Here is a 17010-nt window from a genome sequence, read left to right on the forward strand (position 1 = left end):
GTGCCAGAGCGCCCTCGTCGGCAAGTGCGGCGCGTGCAAGGCAACCAGCAACTGCGCCCCCGGGCTCTACTGTAAAAAGGGCAAGCCAGGGAAGGGGCCGGTTTGTGCCAAGCCCATGCCAGAGGGCGGAAAGTGTAATGACCCGTGCTGGGGATGCAAGAAGGGGCTCGAGTGCCGCGGCGGCGTGTGCAAGAAGGGTAAAGGTGAGAAATGCGACGTCTGTCAGAAGGCAACCGACTGCGCCGCCGGGCTGTATTGTAAGAAGGGTAAGGACGGAAAAAAAGCCGTCTGCGCTAAGCCCATGCCTGAAGGAGGAAAGTGCAACGATCCGTGCTGGGGATGCAAGAAGGGCTTGGAATGCCGTGGCGGCGTGTGCAAGAAGGGTAAAGGTGAGAAATGTGACGTCTGTCAGAAGACTGCCGACTGCTCCGCCGGGCTGTATTGTAAGAAGGGTAAGGACGGAAAAAAAGCCGTCTGCGCTAAGCCCATGCCTGAAGGAGGAAAGTGCAACGATCCGTGCTGGGGCTGCAAGAAGGGCTTAGAATGCCGTGGCGGCGTGTGCAAGAAGGGTAAAGGTGAGAAATGTGACGTCTGTCAGAGGACCGCGGACTGCGCCGCTGGGCTATATTGTAAGCCGTCGAAGGACGGCAAGAAGCCAAGCGTGTGTGCCAAGCCCATGCCTGAAGGAGGCAAGTGCAACGACCCGTGCTGGGGCTGCAAGAAGGGCTTAGAATGCCGTGGCGGCGTGTGCAAGAAGGGTAAAGGTGAGAAATGTGACGTCTGTCAGAGGACCGCGGACTGCGCCGCTGGGCTATATTGTAAGCCGTCGAAGGACGGCAAGAAGCCAAGCGTGTGTGCCAAGCCCATGCCTGAAGGAGGCAAGTGCAACGACCCGTGCTGGGGCTGCAAGAAGGGCTTAGAATGCCGTGGCGGCGTGTGCAAGAAGGGTAAAGGTGAGAAATGTGACGTCTGTCAGAGGACCGCGGACTGCGCCGCTGGGCTATATTGTAAGCCGTCGAAGGACGGCAAGAAGCCAAGCGTGTGTGCCAAGCCCATGCCTGAAGGAGGCAAGTGCAACGACCCGTGCTGGGGCTGCAAGAAGGGCTTAGAATGCCGTGGCGGCGTGTGCAAGAAGGGTAAAGGTGAGAAATGTGACGTCTGTCAGAAGACTGCCGACTGCTCCACCGGGCTGTATTGTAAGAAGGGTAAGGACGGAAAAAAAGCCGTCTGCGCTAAGCCCATGCCTGAAGGAGGAAAGTGCAACGACCCGTGCTGGGGATGCAAGAAGGGCTTGGACTGCCGCGGTGGTGTGTGCAAGAAGCCGAACGGAGGCAAGTGCGACGTCTGTCAGAAGACCGCCGACTGCGTGTCGGGGCTGTATTGCAAGCCGTCGAAGGACAGCAAGAAGCCAAGCGTGTGTGCCAAGCCCATGCCTGAAGGAGGCAAGTGCAACGACCCGTGCTGGGGATGCGAGAATGAATTAGAGTGTCGCGCTGGAGTGTGCAAAACGCCGCCAAAAGGTATCTGCGAGCTGTGTTCTGGAGAGGGAGACTGCCAATCAGGGCTAGTTTGCAACAAGGGTGCAGACGGCAAAAGCCACTGCTCAACACAAGTTGATGTCGGCCAAAAGTGCCACGGCTATTGCTTTTCATGCAAGGCTGGCCTTCTTTGCGGTAGCGACGGCAAGTGTGGCAGGCCGCTATCCAACAAGTGTGGACCTTGCCACTCCAATGTCGATTGCTCAAATGGGCTGACCTGCCGTCAATTCAAGAGTGGGGAGTCGAAATGCATCTCACTCCAAAGCATTGCAGAGAGCTGCGCTGATGAATGTGACGTATGCCGGTCTGGATTGTCATGCAATGCCGGAAAGAAGTGTGAGAAGCCTCCATCCCCGAAGTGCGGCCCATGCAAGAAGGACACAGACTGCATAAGTGGGCTTTCATGCAAAGTTGGCACCAACGGGAGGGGCAAGTGCTCACAAGTCGCTGGAGTAGGAGGGAAGTGCTCTGATCCGTGTTGGAAGTGTCAAGCCGGACTGGAATGCAGGAATGGGGAGACATGTGAGAAGCCACCTGCACCGAAGTGCGGCCCATGCAAGAAGGACACAGACTGCATAAGTGGGCTTTCATGCAAAGTTGGCACCAACGGGAGGGGCAAATGTTCACAAGTCGCTGGAGTAGGAGGGAAGTGCTCTGATCCGTGTTGGAAGTGTCAAGCCGGACTGGAATGCAGGAATGGGGAGACATGTGAGAAGCCACCTGCACCGAAGTGCGGCCCATGCAAGAAGGACACAGACTGCATAAGTGGGCTTTCATGCAAAGTTGGCACCAACGGGAGGGGCAAATGTTCACAAGTCGCTGGAGTAGGAGGGAAGTGCTCTGATCCGTGTTGGAAGTGTCAAGCCGGACTGGAATGCAGGAATGGGGAGACATGTGAGAAGCCACCTGCACCGAAGTGCGGCCCATGCAAGAAGGACACAGACTGCATAAGTGGGCTTTCATGCAAAGTTGGCACCAACGGGAGGGGCAAGTGCTCACAAGTCGCTGGAGTAGGAGGGAAGTGCTCTGATCCGTGTTGGAAGTGTCAAGCCGGACTGGAATGCAGGAATGGGGAGACATGTGAGAAGCCACCTGCACCGAAGTGCGGCCCATGCAAGAAAGACATAGACTGCGTAAGTGGGCTTTCATGCAAAGTTGGCACCAACGGGAGGGGCAAGTGCTCACAAGTCGCTGGAGTAGGAGGGAAGTGCTCTGATCCGTGTTGGAAGTGTCAAGCCGGACTGGAATGCAGGAATGGGGAGACATGTGAGAAGCCACCTGCACCGAAGTGCGGCCCATGCAAGAAAGACACAGACTGCATAAGTGGGCTTTCATGCAAAGTTGGCACCAACGGGAGGGGCAAATGTTCACAAGTCGCTGGAGTAGGAGGGAAGTGCTCTGATCCGTGTTGGAAGTGTCAAGCCGGACTGGAATGCAGGAATGGGAAGACATGTGAGAAGCCACCTGCACCCGAGTGCGGACCTTGTAGACGTGCTATCGACTGCCAGACTGGCCTATCTTGCAAATTGAGCAAGGACGGACAAGGTCGGTGTGCGAAAGTGTTTGCGCTTGGAGGAAAGTGCTCTGGTCGTTGCCAAGCATGTGCAAGCGGCCTCGAGTGTCGAGATGGGAAGACGTGTGAGAAACTGCGTTCGCCGCCTTGTGGTTCTTGTAGAAGTTCCACTGACTGCCAGACTGGTCTATCTTGCAAATTGGGCAAGGACGGACAAGGCAAGTGTGCTCAAGTGTTTGGGCGTGGAGGAAAATGTTCAGGCCCTTGTCAAACATGTGGAAAGGGCTTCGAGTGCCGAGGTGGGACGACTTGTCAGGATCCGCAAGCCCCGAAGTGTGGTTTGTGTAGAAGCAACGCAGACTGCCAGACTGGCTTATCTTGTAAGTCCGGCAAGAACGGAATAGGGAAGTGCGCACAAGCATTCGGAATTGGAGAGAAGTGCTCGGGTCCCTGCGTGAAGTGCCAAACTGGACTAGAGTGTCGCAACGGGAAGACGTGTGAAAAGCCTCTTGTTCCAAAGTGTGGCCAATGCAAGAGCGATCAGGACTGTGAGACAGGCTTGTCGTGCAAGCTGGGCGCTAGTGGAAATGGCAAATGTGCACAAGTGTTTGGTCTTGGGGGAGGCAGGTGCTCAGATGCTTGTGGAAAGTGTAAGGCCGGCCTCGAGTGCCACAACGGAAAGTGTGAACATCCGCGCTCGCCAAAGTGCGGCACATGCAAGGTAAATGGCGACTGCGTGAGAGGGCTGGCGTGCAAGCACGGACCTGATGGTGGCAAGTGCGCGGAAATCCAGCAGCCGGGTGGAAACTGCGCTGATCGATGTGGCATTTGCGGCTCCGGTCTCATCTGCCGAGACAACAAGACGTGCGCCCTTCCTCCGCAGCCCAAATGCGGGAAATGCAACGTGGATGCAGACTGCTTGGCTGGGTTGGGTTGCAAGAGGCAAGGGAACGGGAGCGGTAGATGTGCGCTGCTGTTGGATTTCGGACAGAAATGCACGGATGCGTGCGGCAAATGCAGTAAGGGCCTTGTTTGTAAGAACAGTGTCTGCGGGAAGAAGAGCAGGAAGTGCGGTCTTTGCAACAAGGATGAGGAATGCGAGGATGGATTGGTTTGCAAGCTTACGGCCGGGAGGGGACTGTGCGCCAAGGTTATGACAGAAGGTATGAAATGCACGGATGCTTGCTGGGCATGTCGGTCCGATCTAGTATGCAACGGGCTGACGTGCGAGAGAAAATAAGGCTCGTACTAGTTTGATGGGATCGCAGGCTAGGAATAGGAAACTGCGGTTCTTGACATGATGATTGATATGTAGAACTGAATGAAGAATGATTGTTGAACTGCTTTTAAGTACCTCTTGCATTGCTTTAGATGGGTGGGAGAGCTTCGTGCGATGGGAGACTAGTTAATCTGATAGAGATGCCATGCAATGGCTGCAGTGGAACAAACTCTCGATGACTTTCATGAAGCAATTGGTACTTATGCATAGTTGCGAGATGCGTGACATACTGTATTCCCCACATGCACCTCGACAAGCAGCACAATATCCTCTGTGTTACTTGTTTGAGTAACTTTTTTCCGTCACCAGGACATGGCCAAGAACTGAACTCATCCCGCACATCCATCTCGCTTAGAAGGCAACAGCGGAAGCGGCGCTTGTACAATCGTTTTATCTTGGTATGACAAACACTGTCCATTCAGTGTATCTCACAGAATGGGGTCTGTAGGCTCGATATCAGGCGAACGAAATTTGTTAGCTACGTCTCTTGAGAGGCAGTCTGATGGCATAGAGAACAACAAAAAGAATAAGAAAGTTATGGCAGGAAAAGGAAACATGATTCCTGTCTCTTTCACTTTCTTTGTCATCAATTCCCATCGCTGTACGCCTCACTAATGCCTAGCGAAGAGGCGACATTTGACCTCATATGAGTTCAAACGGCCCATATTTGGCTACTTTTCAACCTACTATTCCTGGACTTGTGCATACTTGATAAGGAGGAGAAGGATATTTTCGCTACGATAATTGCTTCTGCGTTGTTGAGGTTGAATTGTAGTGATTGCATATCGTTTGTAAGAATGCTTGGCAAAGAAGTTTGTTTGAACAACCTTGAAACGTATACGTATACGTACACGTATACGTAAATTCGAAACCCAAACGCCTGCTTAAGATAAAGCCTGGTACTTCAACTACAGCAGCTTCTTAGTTTTCATTGTATTCAAACTACTATCCCGATAGTCTGCATGATGGTGTGGCCGAGGGCGAGTGTGTGAAAGAAATGTTGTCAAGAATGTTTTTCAAAATTTGTGGTTAAATGCGCATATTTTTCCAAAAGAGCTGGCCTTGTGTGAGGCCGAGCTGGATCTCCCAGGAGGCGAACCGCTCGTCAGCTGGAAACACTAGAAGCGGAAACGAAAACTTAGAAAGAAATGTGTCCAGCGTTTCATCCCTAAAATTCATAACGGAGCGACTGTAACACTAATTTCACGGGTCAACGCAAAGCAGTGCAGTCATTAAAATTTATTGTTGACACAAGCCTATGACAACTGAGTATATTTTGACTCACCTTGATTATCTACAAGGCTCTCTTAATTGATGTAAATTCACGTGAGAGTACATGCAGTTATTAGCATAGCATTCTCTCTTTCATTTATGAAGTTACTCATTTCATTAATTTAGTTACTCCCGTCTTCCCGAGCTAGAAGGCAGACGGTAGAGATAATATATAAGTCGCTATATCTCGGCTAGTCTTTATCCGACCAGCGTTATAAAAACATAAAAAACTGCAAATTCTATTTCTTTTCAACTTTGATGTCCACGGTTTCTATTTTTCTTTCGTAGGTTGACTCGTTTTAAAATATTTCTAAATTTATAACCGAACAGAAAGCGATCAGCCGTGGGTAATGTTATCAATGCATCAGGGGTGCGCTTAGAGATACACTAGCAGATATGAAGCTGAGTTACACTTCGATCGGATATGATATGTCCGCGACGTGTGTCGGTAGGCGAGAAAGGATCGCAGCAGCGACAGTGGACCAGATGGCGAAGCTCAGGCGTTGGTGGATGCGGGCTTGAGCGGAGGCAATGGTGCAAGAGCTCCGAAGTGCTATTAGCTTCGCGTGTTCATGGATGATATGCAGTGTAGACTTTAAGGGGGCGCCTAGAGATACAAACGATAGTGGCTGAAAGTGCCAGTGTAGGGGTGGCAGAGGAAGTTGATCGTCAATGAGCAGGGTGGATCGAATAGTCCGCTCGAGGGCATGACGCTTGCGAACTTCAGCTGCTTCTGCAGCTCCTGCAGATTGGCGGACAGCGGGATACATCGTGCCCCTGCAGAATGGACTGCATATTGTGACGTCGTAGCCCGTAGGTTTGTCACAAGGGAGCCTGGGAGCAGGGGGGACGGTTGAACGAGGATATCTGCCGGTCGTGCAGCAGAGTTTGGTAACAGGAAAGGGACCTCGAGGGAATATGCAAGTCCAGCCCCACGGAACACGTGTCGTGTGAAGACATTTCCGACAGTATTGTGTCTGTGGACAAGTCCGAAGCCATGGCGACAGATGGTCGCGTGATCCCTTCGAGGGTCGAGTGGCTTGGAACAATGTGCGCAGCGCAACGGCGAGATAGAATCGAGTGTGACAGGAGCGTCCAGATGACGACGTAGCATGGTTGACCAGGTGGCGTTATGAATGCGGGAGGTGGCAGCTGGGTGGGCAGTGAGGAAAGATGTTGCGCCAGGAGCGAGGAGGGAGCGAAACCGTACCCTCCGACGAATTAAAGCTGCACTGTGCTGACGAGGGTCGGGAGGGGAGAGGATTGCCAAAGGGGTTTCTCCCAGAACCGGCTGGCCACTGCGCTATGCTGCGCCTTAAGTAAAAAGAGATGTATGCGTTCAGGACGCGCTAGATGTGCGGTAGGTTCGAGGCAGCCAAGATCCAAGGGTGTAAGGGAGAAGTGAGGTGGTTGTGCGGAAGGAGGTAAATTGCCGAGAACCACCCTCAGTGAGGTTCGTGCAAAGCGCTGGTATTGCCTGAGGTTGGGAGACTGGGGCCCCTTTTAGTCGTACCGGGGCGGAGTCGATGAGACCTGCAGCGTAAGATGCGTGTGAAGTATTGGCCAATGATGTGAGGCCATGTTCCCCATGAACGAACGGCAATCGGACTTAAGCGGCCAGGCTCGGTGAAAGAGGGCCTCTATTGAAGCGCTCGTATGCCTTCAGCTGATCTCTATCAAATTGCTGTGCGAACGAAAAGGCGAAAGTCAGGGGTACCAGCCGGAACAGATGCTGCATGCTACATGCGAAAGCGGAGACCCTGTGTAAGTGAAAGCGTACGCGGGCCTCTGGGATGTAGTCCAGGTGGGCGAGGGCGGAATTGCAGGTTTGCAGTTTGCGGTTGATGTACTGCGTCATGAACGAGTCAGACCCAATAGGGGCGCCGAGGAGTTCCAACCCGCCGTCTTCGATGACGTGCAAAAGGGCAACAGTTGTGAGGGGAAGCAAGAGGTCTGGGGAGAGGCTGGGCCAAAAGACACGTGTCTTACCTGGGTTGAGGAAGAACTGGTGGGTTGGTCCTTCTGTGTTGAGGATTTTAAGAGCTTTGGCAACTTCATCGATACGGCCGATGATGGTACCGTCATATGCATACCAGCGGTTCATAAGAACGTCACATTCGTGCGAGAAGCGGCGGGCGAGAGGCTGTAGAGCGAGAGAGAAGAGCAGCATACTCGCAGGGTCTCCCTGTTGCTACCCTTCTCGACTGACTAGCATGGTGGGCGGGGACGAGGGCAGTATCAGGGGGAAGGGTGTGCGTGCATAAACCATGTCAAGAAAGCGGGACAGGGAGGGTGCTCTGGTTGGGAGCTGGTCCAGCACTTTCTGGCGGGAGAAACGGTTGAAGGCATTGGCGGCGTCAATAGACACCATGACGTAGTGTGGGTCCCTTCCATGCCGACGAAGTAGCATCCGGGCGTCGTGTACGATAGCGTCAATGCCGTTCGGAACACCATTGACTAATTGTTCAGGAGCGAAGTGGTCACGGCAATCCTCTATTGCGGCTGGGAGGAGGACTTTCGTGACGAGTCGACGGATCCTTTGTCCAATTTCAATTGGGCGAATTTTGGCCGGGCGTGGCTGTAGGGGCAGCAGAGTTGCGGCACTGACAAGGGGGATGGTGCAGGGCGGAAGGGAACCACGGGTCAGGCGGCTGACGAGATTCGTGAGCGCGGAGATGCCGGTCACTCTTGCTTCGAGACTAATTTGTGTGTGGGCAAGGAGGTGCAGGAGCTTGGGCGACATGCGGTCTGGACCGGCGGCTGAGTTGGGATGGAGGTGCCTGACGGCACGGAGAACGGATTGCTCCGAGACCTCTGGCGGCCGTGGTTGTGCGGAGGGCGGCAGAGGCATGACGGGGACAGGAGGGTTGGGGTGAAGGGCTTGCAGTGCTGCAACCGTGGCCGTGTCGTTGAGGTTGGCGAGAGGAGGGTTGGTGAACGTGCGCATCGCCCGTCCGTACTGGGCTTGGGAGGCTAGCTGCATGCCGCGGGCGGCTTGCGCGGCGCTAGAGCTGTGGGGCGAAGGGAGCTTGGCGTGTGTGCGCTGCCATGCCGGCCGTGCTTCGTGAGCATGAAGGGCTTCTCGCCACAAGGTACCCCATTCGCGACCTGTGCTTGCCCTACGTAGGCGGAGACGGAGGGCGTGCATTTGACCGCGCGAGGAACGCCATCCGGGCTCTCCACGGAAAGCTTTTCGGAGCACAACAGTAGGCAGCATGTGAAGGCGCATAAATGCTTGATGAGTGGCTTCGGGGGTGTTAGCTGCTGTGGCAGCGCGCACGAGGCGAATTAGAAGTAGAACCGTGCTATGCACGCAAGGGCCAGGGATAGATGTGCAAATGTCCGAGGGCCGAATCGGGGTCGAAAGGAGTTCATGGACCGACGGCAAGGGGAGGGGTGGGGCGTCCGGGAGGGGGAATGGTCGGTTTTCAGGGGAGTGCAAAAATGTGTTTGTCATGGATGGTGGAAGGGACGCGCTATGAGAGGGGCCACGGGGTCGGCGGTGGGGCTATCTGAGATCATTGGTCCAGGGGAGAGAGTGCTGTGGCCTCCTGAGAGGGAGGGGCGCGCTTGGGAGGGGGGACTGATGCGCTAGTGGACAGAGCTCTTTTGATGCGCGGCGGGGCGTTAAGAGCCGAGACAGAGGGCCAGTGGAGAGGATGACGTGCATTGTGTGCGCTTTGAGGAGCAGGAGGCGATTGTTCGGGCGACGGAGCGGCATTGTTGGGCTGGGCGGGGTGGAGGTCACTTTCATTGACCGATTCGGGGAGGGGAGCTACAGTGTCGGTTGGGGCGGCACTCAGGGGCGCCTGGCGGTATACACTTAACTGGGGAGTGGTGGCGGGAACGGGGGGCTGAGTGATAGCGGTTGGAGGCGGCGGGCGCTGAGAGGTGACGGCGTCGGCGGGCGAGCGTCTCGTGGCACGAACCTCGGTAGTTTTGTCGAGCATGCTGGCATCTTTTGTCGGCCCTGGGCTGCGGAGGGCCGCAGCGGGGGCGGCGTCCAAGGCCGGAGCAGTAGTATGCATAGGGATCGGGGATGCAGCGTGCGAGGTCGCCAGACATATGGCTAGTGCGGGTACAGGGGGCAACGCAGATTTCGGGATGCACGGTTGTTTAGGTGGGCTTGCAAGAACGACGGGCAGAGCGGTAGCCGTTGCGGTAGGCCGACGGGAGCACCCGTCGTTCGAGGCTGCGGCGAGTGCCGCATATATAGTACGGGAGGTGTGACGGAGTGCCCCGCCGAGGGCGGATCGAAGGCGCATGGGAACTGAGTGGGGGTACTGCGACGTAACAGGCGTTGCGACTCTTGGGCGAGGCGGCGGGCTATTCTAGCCGCGGGCGAGGGGTCCAGCGTCCTGACGAAAGTAGAAAGCGGTACGGGGAGAAGTTGGAGATTCTCGTAGATGAGGCGTCTGTGGGCGAGGATGCGCGTGAGGATGCCGAGGTCTGGGACAGCGAAATATATGTATGACCATTTACCCGCCCCTGGGATGATGACATGGGGAGGGAGGGAGGTGGTGGCGAGGCGGCTACCGAGGCGGAGGGCATGTTGGGTTGCAGAGCAAGAGTCAAAGGATCCAGAGAGGGAGGAGGTGGGGGCGACGGCGAGCGCGGTAATTGCGGGAGCAGGCGCCTCGGGGGCGCCTGTGTTGGGGTCAAGGCGGACGGGGAGACCGACGGTGCGGAGGAGGTCGTGTGCGGCCTTTAACTCAGTGTGTGTGGGTGGGGTTGGAGCGGAGGCCAGTTGATGTGGGGTGGGTGTGGCGCTCGCATGGGTGGAGGCCAGCGCATGTGCGGCTGGTATGGCTGGGATTGGGGGGGCGGCTAGCGCATGTGCGGCGTGCGCGGTTGTGGTAGGTGCGGCGACCAGGGCGTGTGCGGCGGCTAGGGTAAGAAGCGGAGTACGGGATTTCACTGGGACACTTGGCAGGTGGATGGTCGGGGTGGAGACGAGGGTGAACATGGGCGCAGAGCCGGAGGAAGGGCTAGAGTCGAAGCTCAACCCGCCGTAGCGGGCGACGGAGGCCCAGGAAGGTGCGAGGTGGGGAAGACACGGAGTGGGTGTGCCGGGGAGGAGGGGGGGTGCGCGGTGCGCGGAGGGTGAGGGGGGAGGGGAGCGGCGGCATGGTGTGGGGCAGGAGCGGGCGCAGCTGTGACGACGACAGGAGGGGCCGTTTCGTGTGGGGGCGGGATCGAGCGCTTGTGGGCGCCCTCAGCGTGAATCGGGGCGCCGGGCGCCTGTGACGGCGGGGTCGGACGGCTGTGGGCGGCGACGGCGTGCGGCGTGAAGCAGGGCGGTGGGAGTCTGCGCCGGCAACGTCGGCGCGGCGCAGGCGGCGATTTCGGGTGACGACAACCGCGGAGAGCGCATGTCAGTCATCGTGCGGTTCGGGGCTGCGGTGGTGGGCAGCGGGACGCGGGGCGCCGGCGCTGACAACGGCGGCGCGGCGAGGGCAGCGGTGGAGGGCGGCGACAACGGCGGAGGTCGCCACTCGTTCGTCTTCTTCGTCATCGCGGTCGCGGTGTGTGTGATCAACACGATATTTCTATGCGACTCGTTGTGATTCCTTCATATGACTCCCAGTCATTCCTCTCTCATGTCGTTGTCCAACGGCACCTCCCCTTTTCTTTAGTGGTTATCACAGGTTATGGGCCTCATTTCTACTGCTGCCCACGCGAGTTCGAACCACACTTTTCAGTAACCTTCTTCCCACACTACCCTATCACAAGCTCACACGTCAACCACCCGACGTTGTTAGAAGCAACCTCTCACAAGCCGACACGTCACACACCCGACGTATTCACATGACGCCAAAACCCCAATTTTTCAGGTTCCAAGGTCCACCCGCACTGTAAGACGTCACCAACACGCATCAAAACCCTTCAGGTTCATAGTACACCTGCGCTAATACTTTCAAGTCAAGAACCCGGCATTCCTTCTCATTGAGTCACTCACATACGAGTTCAGGGGGACTGTGGTGATTCCTTCAACTCTTTCATTGAACTCGTCTGCTCATTCCCACTTTGCGATGCTTCGTTCTCTGCTGATTCCTTCATATGACTCCCAGTCCTTCCTCTCTCATGTCTTCGGCCAACGGCACCTCCCCTTTTGCTTAGTGGTTAGCACACATCTGCTATAAAATTAGCTGAAAGAAAAATAGAACGGTAATCCTATTTTTCTTTTCAACTTTAAGTGCACCAAAGAATTGGTTTTCGCTGAAATTGACAATCTAATACTTTACCTGTAGTGATGGAATTGTAGTTACTGAAAGGGTGCGCTAACCACACGTGAGTCATTCGGACTCAGCTTCTGTCTGTCCTCTTTCAGAAAATAATGAAAACGAACGAAGAAGGTGGTCATGAATCGCACTGGAGAATATGTTGATTACTTGTTCAACTCCTGAGTGCTCTTTCCTTCGTGGCGTGTGTAGTGTAGATAGATATGTCTGTACTTAAGGAGGCTAGCTCCTTTCTTGCCTTCACTCGAGGAGCAAGAACATCAAAAAAGGTACCGATATCTACTTTTAAACTATCACGTTTATTGGAAGCAATTGCCCTTCGAGGAACCTGCCACAGCCACGTTTGGCCAAACCACAAATCATCCTTATCTGCCCAAGTTCGTGGAAGTGCAGGCTGTGGGCGCACGTGTTTTCTCTAACTACACTTCCCGATCTCTACCTTCTACTCTCTACAATATATCTGTGCGAACCATCGCGTGTAGACTGTATCACTTCGAAGTATTCTAGAATAGCAGCAAACTCTTCCGCGTTGAAAATGGAATCTACAGCTGAAATGCACTGGAACATGTCCCTACCGAAAATGACGTTCTGTTCGTCTTTATTAATCGTCTGGTAGGTCGATGTGATGAGTAACATGCCATAATAGACTGTATGAAGCATCTGCTGGAATCTCCCTTGGATTCATCTGCGGCCGCTAAGGAGACAGCTTTGGAGTTAGTACCACCTGAGATTCTTCTTTCGGTTTCTACTCTCAAAGCTCCCATCATATTCCAGAATCTCCGACTTGTGCTACGCAAACCTGGAATCAGCATTAGCCAGGGTCAAGGCCTGTTCGTCCCACAGGCTATTGCAGAAAGTCTTCATGCAAGAGATGACGCTTAATTGCGCACCGCTGTCGAACAAGTTGGGGACTTTTGCATGAGTAGATGCAACTCTGTTTTGAGCTTCACAGCTGCCTGCTCTTCGCTTGGAGCTGCTTCACACCATTCAAGCCGCACCAGCCGTCCGTCAGGGGATATGATATCCTCTCGAAATTTCGATTCCGCCTCAAAGTATTTCACCGAGAGCACAAAATTAAGCGGTATTCTTGGAAAGTCCCCGAGTCTTCCGGATGCACAGAGAGCATACTTGACCTACTGCAACCAAAACTTGTTCTCCCGTAATGATCGTGTAAAGCTCATTTCTCCTGTCTGGAAGGGACCAGCCCTTGGATTCTGGGATGATAACACACACGGACACCCAGATATAACGCACGTGTCAGACGTTTTCCAAAGGATCGCAGCTCAGTTTGACTCTCCAGCCCACCAGCGCCAGATTGAGGCCATCGCTCTCAGCTTCGCAATAGAAGATATCAGGAAGAAGAATACTCGCAGCCGTGTGGCTGCTCTAGGTACATTGTATCATCCAGTTGGGAGGCTCAATGACCAATTTTCTCCCGAGAAGCTCGGTGAAACCTTCAAGATCAATACTCTCATGAAGATCGTTGAGCGCTTCGTATAGTCCCGAAATGCCGAAAAGGAAGTCATGCGAAGCAAACTGAAATATCAGGATCCGTACACTAAGTTATCATCTGCTTTGGTGATTTGGAAAAATGAGGTTCGTCGTTCGGGACGCGACGCTGAGCAGGTAGACGATACTCGCATCGCGGCGACTTTTGGGGACTTCTTCGGTTATGGTTCCAAGTACGCATTCACGAAAAAGCCTGCTCTGCGCCAAAGGTTATTATCTTTCCCTAACACCGCTCCCAGGGCCAACTTCGCCTCACGACCACGTCGAGACAAATCCAATATCATTTGCTTCAAGTACCGGAAGCCTGGGCACTACCGCTCTGAATACAAAGAGCAGGAGTTTGCCAATATGATTGATGCTGTAAGGAGTCGCATGAGAGAGACAGGTGGGCCACCCAATGCGGCAGCTGCACAGGTACTCTTTGAGCTCGTGATGGAGAAAAGTGACTACGAAGCGTCAGATGACATGGAGGCTGCTGAAACTAAGAAGCAATTGTGTAGTGTCTCAGAAAATCTCGTCGCCGACCACAGTTTCGTTGATACTGGAGTGGATGCTGCCAATGACGCATTCACTGCCTTGGTCGATTCATCGGACGTCGGTGTACAGGGGATAGCTTTCCCGACGCAAAACAGAACTTAACCTGCGGATCTCTGTCCGGCGTATCAAAACCAAAAGAACCAGATAACAGGCATTCCCTAAATGCCACTATACCAACGTTCTACGTCATCAACGGGAACATTTTCATTCTAAGTCGAGATTTTAACAAAACGAAATTTGATGGAGCGTGCCTGGACACGGGGGCCTATCGCACAGTGATAGGTCTTTCGCAACTCTCCGCATACGCCAAGGAATATAACGACATTCTAAAGCGATTCAAAGAAAATTGTCGTTTCGTATTTGGTGATCAAGTAAGCTCTTCTCTTGGTGTGGTATATATCGTATTCCCCACTCCCTCTGGTTCGAAACAGATCCAAACGCGCATACTGAAACCAAGTATACCATTCCTGATACGGTTCGATGTTCTTAATGCCCATCGCTGGGATGTCTTGATAGTCCAAATTGAGCTCGAATCTTTGAACAAAGGTTGGAAGCTGGCATGCCTGAGAACGTTTGCTCACATAGACTTGACGTGGGATCGATTGTCAACGACATTTACTCCAAAGCTGCTCAAAGTAAGCTTCATCACCACTTCATTCATCCATCCGTCGAAAAGCTTTACCATTTGCTACCTGGAGCTACACCGGAACGGCTTAACCCCGACACAAAGCGACTTTTGAAATAAAATTATGATTCTTGTCATATCTGTCAGATCTACTCCACGAAACCATTGATATTCCAAGTCCGATGCGCTGATGAAATCATCTTTAACAAGGAGGTTAGAATCGATCTCATGTTCCTTCAGTGGAAGCCTGTGATTCACGTAGTGGATACCGGGACCAACTTCTCCGCCGCGCGATTCCTCCCCTCACAATCCACCGATGCCATCTGGAATACTTTCATGTACTGTTGGGTCACAATATATACTGGGTACCCTCTATCCATGCTGACAGACCAAGGCTCTGTATTCCGTTCCGGAGCATGGAAGGCTAACTGCAAAACTGCTCAGATTTCGCTGCGGCATACAGGCACCGAGTCACACAATTCGCTTGGCGCTGGGGAAACATATCATGCAATGCTACGTCGGGTCTTTAACAAAAATATCGATGCAATTCCCAAGACTACCTATGCAACTACGATTGCCAACCGCTGTCAAGGTGGTGAATGGCACTGCTGGACCTGATTGTCTAGTCCCTTCTCTTCTACTGTTCGGATCCATGCCCCTGATACCCCAAACTGAACCAGAGGCTGAGCGTCTACTACTAAACATTTCCGAATGCAAAGAAGCCTTATGCGTGCCTAGAAGGTGCAGTAGCACGTGCCGCGCTCGACCGGTTTTGGGTAGCGGGAGCTGCGGCACGTCGTACTGTAGTTCGAAGCGTGCGAGACGCGACGAGTGCCGTCCACACGTGTAGTAAGAACCACAAAACAAGACAGAAGGGAGTACGGTAGCTGGTGGTAGAGGTTTGGGTAGAGCGGTGTGCGTTCGACACAACAATGCCACGGAAGGCAGATCGACGTCCTCGACGTGGTAACTCGACGCCGTGTAGAGGCGACGTCGTCACAGAGGACGAATCTGGGTGCTATGCGGAGCGCTCGTCGTGCGTTACCCCTGTGGTGGAGGACTTTTCGTTGTACTCGATGTACAAAAGAGAAGACGAAAACGTAGTCAGGCAAAAGAATTAGGCACAAAACCGAGGGACAAACGGGCCGGCCCTTGAGATGATGCTTCCCAGTCGATCGATGATGCCCCCTCAAGTCCTTCCCCTTCCCTGCTTTATTATATCTACTACTGTAGTCCCCGTCCTTACAGTGCCAGACTGTAACGGTACAACTATACGTCGGGCAGTAACGGTCCTGCACCTCAGCGTCAGCGATGTACGCCGGTATCATACATTAGACGGTATTATTCGAGTACAGTCCGTACGCGAACGCGAATTGCGCTGCCCAACTTACCGGGCAATAAGGTAATTTACCTTTCGAATTGGGAATTAACCAATGCGGTCCTTCTCATACACCATCGGGTGTTTGAGTCCAGTATGTACACTAGTGGACACTTCGCGATATACCACATGGCCCCCTCCTCGCCTTGAGCGTCCCGCTCAAATTTTGGAAAAAATATTTTTCGAAAAATTACTCACGGTGCGTGCGCTAGGGACTCGTGTGTCCAAATTCAAATTTTGCGCAAAAATTACACAGGACAAGTAAGCTGGGGACACGTGTGTCCTCGTTTGGCAACGTATTTTGCCAAGCGTGCATCTCGCCGTCGGAGTTCGAATATGTGGGCAGCGCATCATTTGGTGCGACCACGCGCAGCGAAGGGGTAGACGATCGGTCCGTCTCGTCTCAGTTTGTCGTCCCGCGACTCGTTGTACGTCTCTCAGTGCGATTTGATCACACTCCGTTGTTCTTCTGCATAAGGTAAGCCGTGCGAGCTTCCTTTCGTTGTCCGTGCCGCGAGCGGCACTGGTTGCTCCGCGCAGTCGTTCTGACTTAACAGATCGTGTTTTTCCGGCGTCGTTTTTGTGATGCAGACGTATCCCGCGCGAATCTGCCTCGCTTGCGATGTCTCCGAACGACAACGTTGTGCGTCAGCTTGCGCCATCGCCTGCGGACAGGCCGTGTGTTTCTGCTTCGATTGCCCCACCTGCGCTTGGGCTTGCGTCGGTAGGATCGCCTGCCGTCACCACCGAGGTGCCTTCCGTCTCTTCAGGACTCCCCGTCGTTACAGAGCCATCAGGGCCTGTTCGTATGTCAAGATTTTTCCGGATGTAGTGAAATAGGTACGTCAGAGTTCGGTGTGAAGGCGAGCGAGGACACGTCGCTCCCGGTGAACACAGGACTACTGTAGAGGTGTAATGTTTGCTAGTGTAGAGCCTAGACACAGGCACTGCTGGCCGGGGACTGCCCCAGCGAACACACGTGGCCTACCTGCCCGCAGGTGAAGGTGGCACACACGTAGCCATGTGTACCGCTGAGGGGGCGGGGCCCCGGGGGCGTACAGTACAGTATTCAGACTCCTATGATATGATCCGGATCAGGATTGGATCATGGGAGGGC

This window comes from Chondrus crispus, genomic scaffold (assembly GCF_000350225.1).
Source record: "Chondrus crispus Stackhouse genomic scaffold, scaffold_68, whole genome shotgun sequence".
In the NCBI taxonomy this organism is placed as follows: domain Eukaryota; phylum Rhodophyta; class Florideophyceae; order Gigartinales; family Gigartinaceae; genus Chondrus; species Chondrus crispus.